This window comes from Peromyscus eremicus, chromosome 5, assembly GCF_949786415.1.
Source record: "Peromyscus eremicus chromosome 5, PerEre_H2_v1, whole genome shotgun sequence".
NCBI classification, from domain to species: domain Eukaryota; kingdom Metazoa; phylum Chordata; class Mammalia; order Rodentia; family Cricetidae; genus Peromyscus; species Peromyscus eremicus.
This window is the reverse complement of record NC_081420.1, coordinates 71,179,627-71,194,933: the sequence shown is the minus strand read 5'-3', so window position 1 is coordinate 71,194,933 and position 15,307 is coordinate 71,179,627.

The window sequence follows — 15,307 nt, the reverse complement described above, 5'->3', positions numbered from 1 at the left end:
AAATTTAATTCAGATTTTACATATTTGCTTTCAGACAATAACATTTAAAATTCAATCAAGGGCTTGTGGGATGGTTCCTTGGGAGCCTGGCAGCATGCGTTTGATCTCCCTGACCATGATGGAAGTAGAGAGCTGACCCCTAAATGTCATCCTCTTACCTTTACACATATGCCTTGGCATATGTCCACCTACAGTGTTCTGTCTGTCTGTCTGTCTGTTCACCTGTATGTCTGTCTTTCTCTCTCTCACATACATACACACAAAAAACAATAACAATGATAAATAATAACTACAACACACTCCACCTCACTATACATGAGACACACAAATACAAGTTCACAGTTTCTTTGCCTTGTGAAGATAATTAGTACAGTCTTTTATAAGGGTTAATTTGGGGCATCTACAATTTGTAAACTGAGTAACTGATTTTGATGAAGTGCCTTTATTCTTTTTTTCACATATGAAAGTAGGAAATTCAAAACATAAAGCTCCTCAAAGAATAGTCTGTCTCACTTTAATACCTTAGGAAATGAGAAATGACATAAAATTGGGTCTCAGTGTTAGCCCCTTCACATTTGATTGTGCTGATATAACCTAAATAATACTAATAATAAATACTTAGGGCTTAAAATTATTCCTGGGGCACTTTCCAATCTCTTATCTCATTTACTCATTATGATGACAAAGTTGGGGAGGAAAGATTATCTTATTCTCACTTATATGTCTTCACAGTTGTTCCTGAGCCTGAGAAGTTTACTTAAACCATGAAACCCTGACCTGGAAAAGCCACTAAAACTTTCCTTTTTTTGTAGTCAGCAACAAAGCTGAGGGGCAGAACAACACTAGAGCTTTCACACTTCATCCTTTTTTCCCCTGAAGTCAGACTCAAAATGAATTTTTAGAGGACTATCTGTTAATGATTAAAAAGCAATGTCCTGCAAGAATGGAAACATGACAGGCTGCAAATGCTGCTTCATTTCAGAGTAAAAGCTCACTAAAGACACCTAAGTGGATAAGAGCCCAGGAAAACATCAAATGTGAGGTAGCTCATCTGAAACGGAGAGGTATGCATGGACTGTAAAATATGGAGAACTGGGAGGTCTCTTCCATACACACTTTTTGGACTTTTCCTACCATCTATTCACTCAATATTGCAATGGCCATCTCATTGGCCATCCAAAGTTGTTGTCTTGTTGGGGGCTCAGAGAAGAGGTGTTGTGAGTTGACTGTCTACCATCCTCCAAATGCTCATGTGGTGGTCCTCAGCTGGTGGCTCTATTTTGGAAGGTTGTGGAACCTTTAGGTAGGAGGCATATACACCACTAGAGGCAGGCCTTTGAGGGTTATAGCCTACCCTCACTTCTGACTTGAGCTCTCTGCCTCCTGATTCACAGGATTTGAGGAGTCTTTACTATGTGCTTCGGCTGTCATGAACTCTGCCAAGCCTTCCCACCGAGATGGACTGGAATGTTGAGCCAACAAACACCTTTCCTCAAGTTGGTATTTGGTCACACCAATGAGGAGAGTGTCTGATGTAAACAGTGGGAAATAGCTCACATCTATGGAGGCCCTAGCATGTGCTTAGCTATGCTAAGTGTTCTGTGTTAATTGATATAATAATAATTGAGATAAACCTGAGATCCACCCAAGAGAAGAAAGCACCTACTGAACACAGAGAGCTATGCTTTCCACACCTCCTAACAGAAGAATAAACTCAGTCACTGCCCACAAGGAAGTCACCTCTAGTAGAGAACAGGATGATATGTTCCTTCTGCCTTCAGTTTTGCAACTACTCCTGTCTCTCCCTAAAATAAAATACCATTAGCTCAGAAGTCATGTCTGTGAGAGATTTTTTTTTTTAAAGCTTCATTTGAAAAGTATCTGGGGAATGAGCTGGTTGTTGTTTTATGACCTTTCAAGTGAAGTATCAAGTCACTGAGGAATCATGGAAATGTGACAGCTTTGGTGAGCTGATAGGTTCTTAGGAGCCCAGAGCATGCAGTAGCTGCAAACTGAGTTGTGTGTGCACACAGAGAACTGCACACAGAGAAGGTGGAGGTGTTCTCACCAAGTCCGTGACATCTTGAGGGCTGGGCCCCAGAACCTTGAGTTAGAAGAAACCCATTCTCCTTTAAGTTGCTTTGAAGCATCTTAGCAGAGCAACATGAAAAGACACTGAGACAGGAAGAGAGTGCAAATTCACACAACTCTCTGGAAAACCATTTACATCAAGTCTAGAAAAAAAGCTGAATTCCTTGAACCGCTTATTTACCTCTTTAACTAACATCAGTTCTAGAGAAAGAAGTGGGTGTGTTGATACAAATGCTAGCAAGCCCTTACTAGTAATATCACAGTATTGAAAACAGTTTATAAACATACACGAAAATGAAAAGGGACAAGTACATTATGGTGTATGTTACACGAGGGGCCCTACAGCCATTTTATATGATCATCTCCAAATGTTTTTAGGGATGCAGAGAGATACTCACTATAAAATTTCAACTGAGAAAAACAGTATCAAATCATTATATAAGAGGATCTTATTTGTTTTATTTTCTACTTTTAGATTTCTGTTTATTTTTTTAATGTGTATGAGTGTTTTTGATTGCATGTATGTCTGTGCACCAGGTGCATACAGTGGTTGTGGGGGCCAGAAGAGAATGTAAAATTCCCTTAGAGCTAGGACTACAAGTAGTTGTAGGCCACTCGACATGGGTGCTAGGAGCCAATCTCAGGTCCTCTGTAAGAGCATCATCCACTCTTAACCACTGAGCCCATGATGGTCTTATTTAAAGATAGGTAATTATAGGAAGAGAAAGGGACAGGACAAGTCTGTGTGTGTATGTACATATGGGTGTGTGTATGTATGTATGTATGTATGTATGTATATACATATGTGCATGTGTCTATATGTATATGTGTCCATTTATCTATTATCTATAGATGTATCCACTTATCTATATCTATCTATTGATCTATCTATCATCTATTCATCCATCCATCTATCTACCTAAAATAGGGAATATAACAAAACAAACACAAAAGTTATAAAAGCAGTAAATTTTAAGACAATTTTTTTGAATTCAAGGAAGTGTTATGTGGTGGCATCTGGCTGTCATCCCAGGACTTAGTAGATAGAGGCAAGTGGGCTACAAGATCAAGGCTAGCCTGGGTTACATGGTGAACACTCGCTCAAAAGGAGGACTGTAAAGAAAGAGGATGGGAGAGGAAAGGAACAGGAAGAACAGGAAGAGGAATGAAGTGAAAGTAAAGGCAAGGAAGGAGAAGAGGGAGGGAGGGAAGTAGGGAAGGAGGAGAAAAAGAAGGCAAGAAAGGCAAAGATAACCCTCAAGGAGCATGATCCTGAATTTGGCAATTAAGTCTTTAAAGGAATCATCATCATCATCATCATCATCACCATCATCATCAACAACAACAGCAAAACCTCACATTTCATCACAACTCTGTGCCTTACAGGCCTTCACCAGGAGAGGGAAAGGAAACTGAGTAGGAAGGCATTGGTGCAAATCCTATGAGAGAGTTATGCAGCAATTAGGTAAAGAATCAGTACAACCTAATAACAAAAAACTACTAAGTTATAGGTGAAAGACCATGAGATACACAAATGGCCAAGTGCACATGAAAAGATCCTTGACATGACAGGATGTAAGGGAGATGCAAACCCAAACCACAATGTGGCACCATACCATTCCCACAGTCTGCTATATTCAGAAAGTCAGAAAATAACAAGTGCTGTACAGGACACAGAGAACCGGGAGCCTTCTTATGCTGTAATGTAAAATAGTATGGCCCCTTTAGGAAACAGTTTGGAAGCTCTTCACATTGCTAAACATGAAGTTACCATATGACCCAGCAGTTCCACGCCTATGTATATCCTCAAAGGAACTGAAAACATATGTCCACAGGACAACTTACACATGAATATTCACAACAGTACTATTTATAATATTCCCAAAGTAGGAGCAACTCACCCATCAAGGAACGAATGGGTATAATAAATATATATCTAATACATTAATATACCAGCTGCAAAATGCATAATGATATTGAGACTCTATACCGTAGAACACTTTTGACATGAGCAGAAATGAAGTATTGATGCATGCTTTGCAGTAGGTGGACCTTGAATAGATTATGCTCAGAAAAAGAAGCTGGATGCAAATACCCACATTCTATGTGACTCTATACAAAAGAACCAGAACTAGCAAGTGTACAAAGCCAGCAAGCCAATTACTTAATTACTGCTGGAGTCTACAATTGATGGGGACAGTATTGAGGGTAGCAATGGACCTGGAACTCCTTTAGAGAGTAATAAAAATATCCTAAGATTTATTGTGGTAGTCCACTGAATATATTTTTTAAGTAAGTTAATTGTGGGCTTTAAGTGAATTGTATGGAATGTGTATATCCTCTCAGTAAAGTTGATGTATTAAAAACCTAGACTCAAAACTGAGTTTTCATGAGTTAATCTACTAACTTTGCACAAGCTCTTGCTGTGGTCTGTGCTGTATATTACCAACTTTTTATGTATTGCAATTGATTTAACTATTGATGAACATTTGGATTATTCCTAGTTTGGAGATGAGGTATATGATTCTTCAAATAAATATTATTACATTTGTCTTTTGATACATACATACATGCATTTCTGAACTTCTATGTCACTAAGAATGTACCCACACAGCATTAGGAGGTACTTGTGGTTTCTACCTTTTCCTCTCAACCAGCAACATGTGAGAGCTCCAGATATTTAACGCTACCTATAGTCACTGCCAACAGCTTTTTAAAAAGCAGTCTGGGGGGGCACATATTACTATAGCTTTCATTTATTTCCCTGATGAATAATGTTGAACTTTACTTTTGACACTTATCACGTTGATCCTTTTCTATAAAGTGTTTACTCAAATCTTTTGACTAGTTATTATTGAGTTACCTTTGTCATGATTTATCAATTTTATGTTACATACTGTATCAGTTACTATTCTTGTTACCATGACAATGAGGGTTTTTCCATTGCTGAGAGTTTACTTTGGCTTACAGTTTGAGGGTACAGTCTATTATGATGGAGAGGTCATGACGGTGGGAGTGTGAGGCTGATGGTCACACTGTATGTATAGTCAGAAACAAAGAAAGATGAAAGATGGTACGCAACTCATTTTCTACTTTTGATTCATTACATTTTTTAAAATTTATTTTATAATTTAATTTAATTTTACATATCAGCCACGGATTCCCCTGTCCTCCCTCCTCCAGCCCCCCTCCCTTTCCCCTGCCCATCCCCCATTCCCATTTCCTCCAGGGCGAAGACTCCCCTGGGGAATTCAGCTCAGCCTGGTAGATTCAATCAAGGCAGGTCCAGACCCCTCCTCCCTTCGCCCAGGCTGAGCAAAGTGTCCCTGCATAGGCCCCAGGTTCCAAACAGCCAGCTCAAGCACTAAAGACAGGTCCCGGTCCCATTGCCTGGGGGCCTCCCAAACCGTTCAAGTTGATCAACTGTCTCACTTATCCAGAGGGCCTGATCCAGTTGGGGGCTCCTCAGCTATTGGTTCATAGTTCATGTGTTTCCACTAGTTTGGCTATTTGTTGATTCAGTCTAGTACTCCAGCCCATGGAATGGTGCCACTCACATTTAGTATTGGCTTTCCTACCCCAGGTAACTAAATTTAGAATCTCCCTCACTGACATGCTCAGAAGTTGATCTCCTAAATCAATATTAACCGCCACAAGTCCACCCCTTATCAGTTTGACACCCAAACATAGCACTTTAAAGCCAAAACTTTCCACCCCTGGTCCTTATAGGTTCATGGATAAGCTCATAATACAAAATGCATTCAGTTTAACTTCAAAGGTCCCCAGAGTCACTAACAGTTCCAATAGTATGTAAAAGTCCAAAGTCCGAGTTTCCTGAAATTAAGGCAATCTCTTAGCTATGAATTCATACAAAATTGTAAAAAAAAAAAAAAAAAAAAAAAAAAAACCTATATATAAAATAGCACAGAATAAACATTCCCATTCCAAAAAGGAGGAATGTGGGCATAGAACTACAGACTCCAGATGAGACCAAACATTCATCAAGGCTAACACACAATCCTGCCGCTCCATGTCTAGAATTTGAGCTTCAGGATGGATTCATGGTCTCCAAAGGACTTGGGTAGCCTTGTCCTCTATCCCCTCGGTCTGTATCACACATAACTTCTCTCTTGACTCAAATCTGCTTTGTGCCTGAGGCTTTGCTTAAAGGGCACCACATGGCCCCGGCATCTCCAGCATTCTGAAGTCTCCAATCTTCCCAGGTGTTACCTTCCTAGCTCCATGCAATGACCTCAAAGGGTCTCCTTGCAGAGGATCCAAATTCCATCACATTGCCCAATAGCAGCAGTTTTTAAGGGCCTAGGCGCAAGCCTCCTTGACCCACTCACTCTGGAACATTTCATGCCGGTAAAACCAGTAACAATTGAATGGTGCTACCAAATTCTGCCATCTGTCTGAGACGCAGCCTGTCAAGCCTGGACCATGGTTGCAGCAGCCTCCATGTGCTGCCCCTGGGGAAACATATTCCCAGATGGTTGTTTTGATCAAAGAATCCCTTCAAGGGAATTCTCAGTTTAGGCTCTCCCCTTTCAAATACATTTGGAAGCTCACAAACTGGAGTCGTCAATGGATGGGGTCTTTTCCTTGGAGCAATTTTCTCTCTTCCTAAGGCAGCACAAGATGCTCATTTTAATGGTGTTAATACTGTCTCTAACAGTTTCAGTTGCTCCCTCAGCAATCCTCTCATCTGAAACTTTAACTTTGCTCACACTCCCTTCCCTGCCAAACTTCACATTTTTTGTGTCTTTCAACTTTATTTTTTCTTTTATTCAAAATAGATTTTTTTCCATACAAAACATTCTGATTACAGTTTCCCCTCCCGCTACTCTTCTCAGGACCTTTCTACCTCGCTCCCCTCTAGATTCACAAATTTTCTGTCTCTCCTTAGAAATAATAAGATAATTTTAAAAACCAACGAAATCAGAATATGACAAAACAACCAAATAAGAAAAAAAAGCCCCCCCCCCCCCCACGCACACACACCGCAAAGAGACCACCAAAACCACATACAGACGTGGAGATACACAAGTTTGTACACTCAGGAATCCTATCATAATATATATGCAAAGGACTTATAAGGTAGAAAAAAACAAACAAATAAAAAACCCAAAATGCCCCAACTTAACATTAGGAGAGAAGAACCTCCAAAGGGCCATTGAGTTTGTTTTGTGTTGGTCGTCTACTGCTGGGCATGCAGCCTACCCTTAAGAGTATTTTTCCCCCAGTGAGACTTCCTTGGAGAAAACTAATTTTTCATTTGCATGTGGCTATTAATTGAAGGTTGCTTCTGGGTTAGGGATAGACATGTATCTACTTCTTTCAGCTCTAGGACCCCATCTGGGGGCAGATTTGTGCAGGCCCTGTGGATATTGCCACAGTCTCTGTGAGTTCATATGTGTGCCAACCCTGTTATGTCTAGAAGGCCTCGATTCCTTGGTTCCTCCATCCCCTCTGGCTCTTTTGCTCTTTCTGTCCCCTCTTCTACAGAGTTCCCTGAATCATAAAGGAAGGGAATTGATGGGTACATCCCTATTAGGGCTGACAGTTCTGAGGTCTCTCACTCTTTGCATATCGTCTGGCTGTGGGTCTCTGTATTTGCTTCCATCTGCTGCAGAGAGGAAGCTTCTCTGATGATGACAGAGCAAGACACTGATTTGTAAGTATAGATAACACTATTAGGAGTCATTTTATTGTTATCTTCCCTTAGCCTTAGCTCAACTCAGATATCCGTCAGTTACTCTATGAGCTTTGTGTCATGGATTGCACTGGTGTTTCTTGCAGGCAGGTCATTCGTGTTGATCATAGGGTTTATGGCTGGGCTGGTGTTTACTTTTCTCCTTCGGTTGTGTGCAGAGTACCTTCAAGTACCATGAATACTAGTTCACAGGGGTTAAGCCTCTAGGTAGGCACCAGCTCACCTTCTCCGTGTTCAGTGAGTTGTGTAGGTGTTATCTTCAGTGATGGGGTCTCACTCTCAGTTTGTGGAGAGCCGCCAACAGTCTTAGCAATAGCCTGAGTTGTCAGAGGGTTCCCCTGGGGCCCCTTTGGCCAGACCTCAATTAGATGTAACCCATTCCTGGTTTTGGAAGCTTCATTTGGTGAAGAATGATGTCCAGTTGGACATCCTCTCCATTATTTGGCATTTCATTTGGACTGCCTTCATATATGTGTGTATTTTAGGAAGCTTCTACTATACTAGGTTTCCAGTCTACCCCTTAAACGACCCTTAGTTTTATCTGTCCCCTTCCACATTCCCTCCATTATTCCCCTCTTCCCTTCCCCTCCCAGTTTTATCCTCTCATTACAGCACCACTACCCCAGTTCATCCATAACTGTCTATTCTATTTTCCCTTCCTAGAGAGATCCATCCTTACCCTTGGGTCCCTTGCTCTCTACCTAACCTGTGTGATTACATGGATTGTAGAGTGCCTATTAATAACTTAACAGCTAATATTCACATATAAACAAATACATACCATATTTGCCTTTCTGGATCTAACTTAACTCACTCAGGATGATTTTTTTTCTAGTTCCATCCATTTTCCTGTGAATTTCATGATTTATTTATTTTATGGTTGAGTGATATTCCATTGTATTAATATACCACATCTTCTTTATTCATTTGTTCATTGACAGCCATCTAGGTTGTTTCCAATTTCTGGCTATTATGAATAAAAGCATCAACGAACATGATTGAGCAAATGTCCTTTGGGTATATACCCAAGTGTAGTATAGCCAGATTAAGAAGTGGATCTATTTCCATCTCTCTGATGAACTGCCATGGGTACCAAATAGAGGCAAGAAATTACATGAAGCAACCTGACTACTATCTTGTCTTGACATTTCCTCTTCCAAACAAATTAGCCCGTTGCTTCTGAATTGGCTCTCAATTCAGTTCACTGGCAGGATGAAGCCAGATTCTTTGCCAGACTATAACTCAAATATTTGGCCTGTTGCCCAGTTTCAAATAGAGTCCTTGCTCCCCTCTGAAATGAGGTAGGCTTCAGCTCTTCGCATTTCTTTCTAGGCATTTTGATCTAAATTTCCACCAGAGTGGTGCATTAAGTTCTACTTACAGCATCTAAGATCTCTCTAGCCTGCAGCTCCAAGTCAATTGCAAAATACAATGACCCACGCAATCAGGTTTATCATAGCAGCGCCTTGGTTCCTAGTATCTTATCATAGTCACACCTCAGCTCCTAGTATCTATTTCTTGTATTGATTACTTTTCTCATCACTGATAAAATACCTGAAAAAACAGCAACTTCAGGAAGGAAGTTTTTGCTTGGTTTTGGGATGCAGTCCATTGTGGCTGGGAAGTCCTGGTAACAGGAGAGTGAGGTCACTGATCATGTTGCATTCATCATCAGGAGGCAGAGAGAGATGAAAGCTGGGTGCCCAGATTGCTTTCTTTTTGTCCTTTCTCTCTTGCATTTATTCTGGAACCCCAGAATGTAGGGTAGACTGTCCCACCTGAATTAACTCAGTCTGGAAACTCTCTTTCATACATGTCCAGAGGGTTGTCTTCCAGGTCATTCTAGATCCAGTCAAGCTGACAATATTAACTTTTGCATACACTCAAGGGATATATGTGTATGAGTATTTAACACTTATTATTGGCTTTACACTCCCTTATGGTGAATCAATCAACCTTCTCTGAAAGCTTTAAGATGATTTTTGAAAATTTCATATATGTGTATTGTATTTACATAATTTCCTCTGTTTCTTTTTGTGTTCCCTGACTCTCTCAAAGTCATTACCTCTTCTTGTAATTATATATACATACATATATATATATATAATACACACACACACATATATATATATACACACATACATACATACATACACACACATACATACATACATACATACATACATACATACATATGTTGTGGAATATTCCTTTACACTGTGTGAAGATGTGTCACTGTGATTGGTTTAATAAAAAGCTGAATGGTCAGTACCTAGGCAGGAGGTACAAGTGTGACTTCTGGACAGAGAGAGCTCTGGGAAGAAGAAAGGCAGAGTTGTTAGCCAGACATGGAATAACCAGGATAGTCATAATGGAGATGAGGTAATGAGTACATGGAAGAATACCAATTTAAAAATATGGGTTAATTTATGGCCTAGCTTTCGTAATTAATAATAAGTCTTCATGTAATTTTTTATGAGCTGGTGGCCATGTATATAAATGTGATGATATTTTATTTGTGATGAAATGTGATATTTTATTTGTATGTTAATAAATAAAGTTTGCTTGGAGATCATAGGTCATAGCCATAAACAGGAGTCACACGTCCTTAATCCAATCACATGGCAAGTAGAGTCTCTGTGTGTTCAAGGACACAGCCAAGCTTGGTGACACACGCCTTTAATCCCAGTATCAACCATAGAGACCTGGAGGTCTGTATAAACAGGCAGTGATGAGGAAGTGATGTGGCTGGGCTTAGAGCCAATGTGAAGGCAGAACAGGAAGGCAATAAAGGCACAGGTTAGACAGGAAGAAGCTCTCTTGGGAAGCTGCGGCGACATGATGAGCTAAGGTTAGTTGGTGGCTATTGCTCGGATCTCTACGACTCGCACCCCTGTATTTGGCCGTGTATTTCTTATTTAATAAGACTGTTTAGAAATTCATCTACATATATATTATATATATTATATGTGTGTGTGTGTGTGTGTGTGTGTGTGTATGTGTGCATATGTAACCTACTGAGTCCATTTAGTGTTGGTGATATAAGTATATGTTTAGGACTGACCACTTGGTATGGGAAAACCAATCAGGTGGCTTATCTCTGGAAAAAAACTGACAGTTTTTTGTTGTGCTTTGTATTTTGTTTAAGAATTATTTGCATATACCATGAAGAAGATCTCTCGTATTGTTTTCAAGCCTCTTTAAACTGAGTTTGATGAAGCACACCTGGAATTCTAGTGTGTAAAGATCAAGGCAAGTAGATTGTGAGCTCAAGACCAGCCTGGACTGCAGAGCAAGGATCTACCTTTAAAGGAAACAAATACATATTTTGTTTATGCCATCTGGACATATGATTGGTTCAGAATCCATTTTGGTACACAGTAGACATTCATGATTATTTTCCCAGAAATCAATGCGTGTCTTTTGTGCACTTGATTGCAGTGGACCCTTTGTTCGAACTAGGCCACTGGCTGTGTAGAATCTGCTTCTGGAATTTCCACTCTATCCCTGTCCATTAGTGAAAAGATTTTCCGTCGTACGTCACAGGGCCTAAACTTGGCTATTCTTCCCTAAGATGATCTTGGATATCCTTGTCCACTTCTATTTTATATGAGTGTTGGATTTAATTTGTTAATCTCCCTAAACGCACATGGTGGGGGTAACTAATTGGATTTTATTTGTATGTTAATAAATAAAGTTTGCTTGGAGATCATAGGTCATAGCCATAAACAGGAGTCACACGTCCTTAATCCAATCACATGGCAAGTAGAGTCTCTGTGTGTTCAAGGACACAGCCAAGCTTGGTGACACACTGACTCTATAGATATTACAGGCAGATCTTATTTCTTTAATAAAATTGAGTCCTCAAATTCACAAATTTGATATAGCCTTTAATTTAGCTAGTTCTTTAGTTTTTGTAAGTAACATTTAGCATTTTTCTGTGTAAATGTCTAATATAAATCCTTACTAAAATTAGTTCTTAGGATGTGATTTTTGGTGCTATTTTATATTGAGTATTTCAAATTTATTTTCAACTGTTTCCACTACACAGAACATAATTACAATCAGCTTTTTTATATCAAACTTCAACTTGGTGACCTTTTTGTTAAATTCTTTCTAATTTATAGATCCCTGAGAAAGGTTCTGCCTTTCCAAGCATATGTTTGAATTGTTTACAGTTCCTGGGATAATTTACCTGTCTAGCCTGCTGCTGCTATGCTATTCATGTTTTGAATTAGCCTTGATGGTTTTTGGCTTCTCCTTCTTTTGTTCAATTAATTTACTGCAAGTTTTTAAAAATTTTCTATGCTATGTTTGCTAAATTTTGCATTCTATTTATTTTCTCACAATGCATACCTTGACAAATTTCACATGCAAGTTGAAGTTGAATTTTAGTAAATGTAGACTTCATTGGTGTCTCCCAATTCTCCTAACAACAACAGGACTCAACTTTCTCTCCTTCTCTCACCCACATCCCATATTATTACTGTTCAGTGTTTATCTTTAGTCTTCAAAGATCCATTATTGGTCATGTTTCCCTTTGCCTATTTTGAGGCAGGATCATGCTATGTATCCCAGACTGGCCTAAAGCCATGATCCATGATCCTCCCTCGGCCTTCCAAGTGCTGGAATTTCAGATGTGTGACACTATGCCTGGCTAGACATTTTTGAATGGTACATTCTCACTTGCCTGCCTTTGTACAAAATTCTTCATTCCCCATCCTTGTCTGCATTGGTTTTCTTCTTTCTGGTGGACATATTTCATCTGTGGAGTCAATGTAGTAAATGTTTCCCTTTGTGTAAGTCACAAATCATCTCTGTCCTTTATCTTACCCCGGCATATTGTTCTAGTATGACAATTTTCCATTTGCACTTGGAAGATATTATTTCATCTTTCTCTGCCATGTCTTGTTGTAGATTTAAAGAGTATTGTTTTTCTAACTGCCCTTCTTTGCTATTTTTACTTGTTTTTCCCTCTGTAAGCATATAAACTTTTCTTTATGCTGATGCGGTTCTACATTTTTCACAGCTATGTGTTTTGAGTAGGTTTACAGTTCTATTATCTGCTTACATTCTGTGCTCCAACTCAAAGTCTGGAATTTTCTTACCACTGTTCCCTAAATACCACTTCTTTTTCATTCTTTATTTTCTCGCCTGGAACTTGCATTAAATATACATTGATTTCCCTTGATTAGCTGGCATTTTCCCTAAATCTTCATATACTTTTCATGTTTAGTTTTCTATAATGAATTTACCAGCAGTTCCTGAAATCAGTATTTTAATTATTGATTTATTTGTCTTTGGGGGCTAGTTCTCAACCCATTTCCCCCGTTACTTAAATGGTCTCAGTTCTGATTTTAGACAGCGTGTTGCTGACCTTCAAAGCTCCTACTTTCATCTAGTTTTACATTTGCCCATGTTCCTTCTTGGCGTTAGCTCAGGGACCACCTTTGGAAAACCCATATCGATGTTTGTGACTTTCTTCACTCACTGCCAGCTCTTACAACCCACACCCTACTGTTGCGTCCTCTACTTCCAGCTTTCACTCTTACTCACTTGGTTTGTAATGTCTCCAGCTTGAGGTTACTTTCCAAGGTTTCTTAGAATGAATATCAACATGATGGTTAGAAATGCCTCTGTGAGAGGAGTATTCCAATTTCAACGGCAGTTTTTCAATATTGGTGTAAGGAAATCCTATGTTACATCTGCTATGGTAAGAGCTTGAAGACTTAACCTCTTTTTAGTGAAATTGTTCCCACTGGGCCCAGAGGTATGGAAAAACTTCATTCTCAGTTCTCTGAACTTTATTTGCTTCTTAATGGACTAGCCAGTACTTCTTAAGTCCTAGTTTGGAGTATGTTGATCTGCAAGTAAAGCACAAACTGCCCCCCATGGGCTTTATATCCCCATTGCCTGCAGATAAAGCCTGCATCTGCACTGCCTTTTTCTTGGTCTATGTGAGCATCATTTCCTGCTCACTCTCCTGGCTTTGAGATTCCTCTTCAGTTTTGAGAGCTGAGGGTTTCCATTTCTTGTCTTTGAACTTGGAATTTTCACTTTCATATTTTTGAACATTTCTATACATTAAAATGAAAGTCTAGAAAGTTGCTTCACACCATATTAACCATATCCATCTATTACTTTTTTTCTTTACCCATCCACCCATCCACTCATCCATCTATCCATCCATCCATCTACCCATCCATTCGTTCTTCCTTCCTCCCTCTCTCTTTTCTTTCCTCTCCATTTGACAAGGTTCCCTGTAGCACAGGCTGGCCTCAAACTTACCATATAGCCGAAGCTGACCTTGAACTTCTGCTCCTCCTGCTCAACGTCTCAGGGTTGGGATCACCAAGATTAGAAACATGTGTTGCCCTGTGTTTATGCGGTGCTGTGGATTGAATGTAGGACTTTGTTTATGCTGGCAAAGCATTCTACCAAATGAGCCACATCCCAGACCCCTCATCCTGTTTTTCTAAATACAAATTTGATCACATTGTCTTCAATAGGGTCCCAATGGCTTGAAGAATAAAGCCAATCTCCTTATCAAGCTACTTTGTAAACTTCATAATGAGGTGCAATTCTGGCTCCAAAAAGTGTCCTAGAGCCACCTCCCAATTCCAGATGCCATATTAGACTCACGGTGGTGCAAGCCTTCTGCCTCAAATGTTCCATTCCTATACTCATTGTTATTTTAATTTTAAGAAACTTCATTTAGAGGTGGCTTCTAGACCATGTTTCTATTTCTACTATTCCTATTCTATGACCTTCATCTAAGCTGTGATCCTTTCAAAATCCATGGGTTATACATTTTTTTTTAAAAAGAGTTTTTAAGCACAGGTCACCTCATAATCCAGGTCATAAATCCATTAAATCAAACAAAAGTTAAGTAGAAGAATGAAAGTGTCTATCCATCTAAGATGCCAAAAGGGTACTATTGTGCAGACAGAAGTCACTGACACACTGATAAGCCACTGAGCTTCATCTCAGTGCCACAGTCCTGTGTAGACCAGTTCTTGACCTTCATTCAGTCTCTGCTCAGCTCTGCTCTAAGGCAACATTTGCTCAGCCCTCTTTAGGGGGAGTAGCCTGCTGTGGAGATAGCTGTTATAGTTTATGTGCTTCATTAGAGCAAGGAAATATAGTTCGCTGTGCCTAAACAAATCCTCAATGCTAATGGGCCAGGAGCCTGTGAATGCAGAGTTGGAATTGCTGCAGCATCAGAGAAATGAAAGGAAGAAAGAGCAGCTCTGGAAGCAAAGGAATTGTGCCCATAAGCTTCATTTATGTATACATCTCCAGTGAATCAATAACTCGGAGATGTACAGTGAAGGCAAAAACGAGTTGATTGCAATCTTCAAAGAGTCGGCAAAAAGGAAAAGTAGCAGTGCAAATTAAACTCATTCAGAAGAGCAAAGACACTTGGCTCAAACTTAAGAAGATTCAATAAGGCTGGCAAAAAATTCATTATTTCAGAAGAGACGACAGAGGAAAGTAATA